Consider the following 3809-nt stretch of genomic DNA (forward strand, 5'->3'; position numbering starts at 1 on the left):
ATGGAAGCATCCTTAGTTAGTCTAGATTCAAGTTTGTCTTAGTTACGACTCCAAGGGGTTGGATGGGACCACATTTTTAAAAATCTTCCTACTAAACACATCCTTGGTAGGTCAGATGTGCATTGTGGCCTATGGGTCTCTTCCTCACATATAGCTTTATTATGATTGCTACTCAGTTTTAGAATGTTTCAACAGTTAACACATTTCATTACCTCAAATTGAAGGTATAACATATGCTTCTGGATTACAAATAATACCATCCTTCATTTAATTCGATCTTGCATTAGAATCCATGCCATTCACTGCCAAACGTCACCTCGTTTCAGTACCTTCAGTACTTTGATTCAAAAGTTAGCGTAGATTTGATTTAGCGCATTCCTGAATTACTTTAAACATCTAGATTTACGGATGGCATTTAGCGATGTACTTGATTTAGCGGAAGCTGCGTTCCGCCAAAGGCGCTAAATAGAATACACAGCCAAATGTAATACATTTACAGTAATCTAGTTTAATACTTTTGGGTACTATATTCGAAAAGCGTCATTATCAACACTGCAGAAGGCCGCCAAGATAATGTTCTATAATTTTGTAGTAATCATGCCAGCATATATCTTAACGTTAATAAAAATTCACAATGCATAGGTTTCCTTCATACACGCGAATATGACCAACTTTCTTTGTAAAAATAATTGAAAATAAGTTTTGTCAATTAAAGGATACCCCAACCTCTTCCATGATTTCACATGTTTCATGACTGAAATTAGTCTATATCAGATATTGCATAAATTTCCCCAGGATCTTTACTCTGGACCTTATAGAACCCCGTCTTTTAGCACGGTCAGATTTATAATAAAATGTCAGAGGTTGCTTGTTCAGTATCCATGTAGTAAACATTCAGCAATAAAATTTCTGACACGATATACGTCTAGGTATGTCGGACTGAAATAAAGGAGGGGGGGGGGGCTCTAAATCCGTCATTGCAATTTATGATACGATACGTACCTACATAATCAGAATCTCAAAGAGGGAAAGTACAGAGACATCAGGAGGTTCAGAGTGCATCTGAGAGTGGCACGTGCCCCCTCCCACCCCACACCTAAAAAAATAATTCATATCAATCGAGCAATATCTAACAAATAAAAGATGATTTTGATTTGAATTTCGAATATATCAGTTGAGGTAAACAATCCCTGTTACATGTTGCACATGTACTTGTATATAATTGAATTGCAGAGTGGACACGTCCAGTTACTTTGGAGAGAATCAACCAAACATTGTAATCTGGTTTATTTTTGGAAGAGTCGGTTGGTAGAGATGGAATAACTTTAGCTCTCATGAAACAGTGAGAGCATTCCTGATTTATACAGGTTTTATCGGGAGGGGGCGGGGGTAACCATGATCCATGCACTTGTTGATTCTCTTAAAAATACGAGCTTTGAGTGGATGAGTAGCCATCATATTTTGGAAATCAGTAGATCTGTTCTGAAATAATTATGCAAGTCGTTATTGGAGACATTTGGAAACAATCACCAATTCGATTTTATAAGTTCTTTATCTTTTATTTTTTTTTAAAATTCACACCCTAGACTCGATCTGTTTTCATTACCATTTCCTTACCCTCTCGTAGAAAAGATTTCAACTGTTTAATTGACCAGTTTTCAATTTCAGCAACCATACTCAACATAATACCCCCCCCCCCCAAAAAAAAACAACAACAAAAAAACAAGGCATTAAATATTGCGCAGTCTGATTGTGTTACTACCCGGAAGTTGCCATATGTACCTTATATGATAGAATACAAAGAGAGATAACTCAAGTTTTCGAACAAGTCTATACTCAATGTCAATGGCCGTAAGGGCCGATCATAGGTCTAAATCTTGCAGCCCTTCACTGGCAATGATGATGTCTCCAAATGAGTGAAAAATTCTTGAGAGGGACGTTAAACAATATACATGTACAATTAATCAAACAACCAATCTTTGACTTGATAGAGGATTATGGAACTGACTGTGAGGAAAACTTTAAGAGAGTTACTGGCTGTCTGATAAACGCTGTTAATGGAATGAAGTTCATCCTTGACAGTGACGCATAAAGTAAGCCACTCATCTAAAGGAGAGATTTGGCACCATAACTTCCGTATATTATAATTTACAGTTTGTTAAGGTTTTCAGACGTCTGATTTTCAACACTTTAGACCTGATTTGTAATTCATTTGGTGGATGGACCTTATAATGAATTGAGATGAAACGTAAGTTACATGTACATGTAAATGGTGTATATTGGATATGCATTTAAAAACAGTTTCTCTTGAAGTTCTTTGTCTGTGTTATATATCTAACTTAGCAGTCATCAGTAGGAATTATTTTTATTTTTTGCTTTTAAACAAAAATTGTACATTACCATTTGTTTACAGTTTCCGAAAAATTCCTCATGTTAAAGGAATTGTTGGATTCTTAGGCAAGGACTATGGTTCCATCGAAAAATTACACGGTGAGTGAGAATTACTCGATTTGTATGTTTGTCGTTAAATATTACTTGTTTATCAATATTAGTAAGTATTTGTAAATTACTCATCGGATTGTTCAAATTATCTTTTAAAGCTTCCTCATACAATAGAGATCTTTCTCCATCTCTTTCTCCAAGTTCCTGAATTAAATGGCTGCCAATATTCCCTGATAGATGACAGGAATACATGTACATCCAGGGACCGAAAAAATAATTTTGGTTTTTATTTGTATTAATAAATGTTTTGCAAAGTAAGAAACCTGTGTACTAATTATTCAAACTTCTTCCTTATTAGTGATCTTCTAAACATGTTATTTATATATACAACGATGGTGAAGCATCAGTGAAAGCAGGAATAGTAGACGAGGTGTAGTTCCATCCACATTGTAAAATGAGGAGGGCCAGTTCCACCCAAGGAAAATTATGACTGATAACGATAAGCCTGTGAACCTTTACTACCACCCAAGAGTTAAGGAATGAATTCATATTTTTTTTTAGTTGGGTAAAGGTATACCATAAGGAATAAGACGGAAAACTGCATCACTGCGCGTATACCTCCATCCAACGAAAACAGTAATATTTTCCATATTATCTAAACATTTTTAGACATTGTGTTTAAATAATAAAATATTATAGGCATTCTTCACAACCTGAGTGTCCGGGTAGCTCAAAAGTAGCGCTCTCCCTTCTCATCGCTGCAGTCCAAATCCAAACCTAGTGATCGGCAGTTGTTGTATGTGAGAGGATATGGTGGTCTTTCGATCGGACACCTCCGGGTACCTGTTTTCTCCCACATAATGACTCCCTAGAACCAACATCCGCGCATTAAAGAACCCCAATGGAAATAAGCTTTTGAGCTTCTATGGATTATCTTTGGTATCTATGTATGTGCATGCATATATCGAACAAACAATTATTTTTTTTTATTTACCCCCACCTCTAAATACATTCTAAAAACTTCATGGTAATTCCAAGATATACGTTCATATTGTTTAAAGGTTGCCAAGGGTATACCCCAGTAATTAGATTCATGTTGATAATTTTGTCCATTGTAATTAAAAATCAATGTTTTTGGTTTATACGTATGCACAGTTTATGATAACATGCAGCCTTACAGAAGCGTCTTATTTCTGATACAATGACTAGATCAGCTGCATATAATAGTATGTTTAACGAAATGTTTCCGATACGGACTGGATGTCTGCATTATCATATGAGGCTTGTAATAAATCATCGATATAGAAGTTAAATAATAAAGGGCTGAAAACATCACCCTGTTTGGCTCTATGATCAGAATTGTAAGA

At 35.5% G+C, this 3809-nt stretch overlaps 1 long non-coding RNA gene across 1 annotated transcript; it reads left to right on the forward strand.

Moving 5' to 3' along the window:
• Nucleotides 1-1748: 1748 nt before the first annotated feature.
• LOC125672224 (uncharacterized) lies at nt 1749-3315 on the forward strand. The gene is made up of 3 exons (XR_007368891.2): nt 1749-2248; nt 2414-2490; nt 2601-3315. It is a non-coding gene; the product is annotated as an uncharacterized LOC125672224 (long non-coding RNA).
• Nucleotides 3316-3809: the final 494 nt, after the last annotated feature.

Source organism: Ostrea edulis, chromosome 4, assembly GCF_947568905.1.
Source record: "Ostrea edulis chromosome 4, xbOstEdul1.1, whole genome shotgun sequence".
Classification (NCBI taxonomy): Eukaryota; Metazoa; Mollusca; class Bivalvia; order Ostreida; family Ostreidae; genus Ostrea; species Ostrea edulis.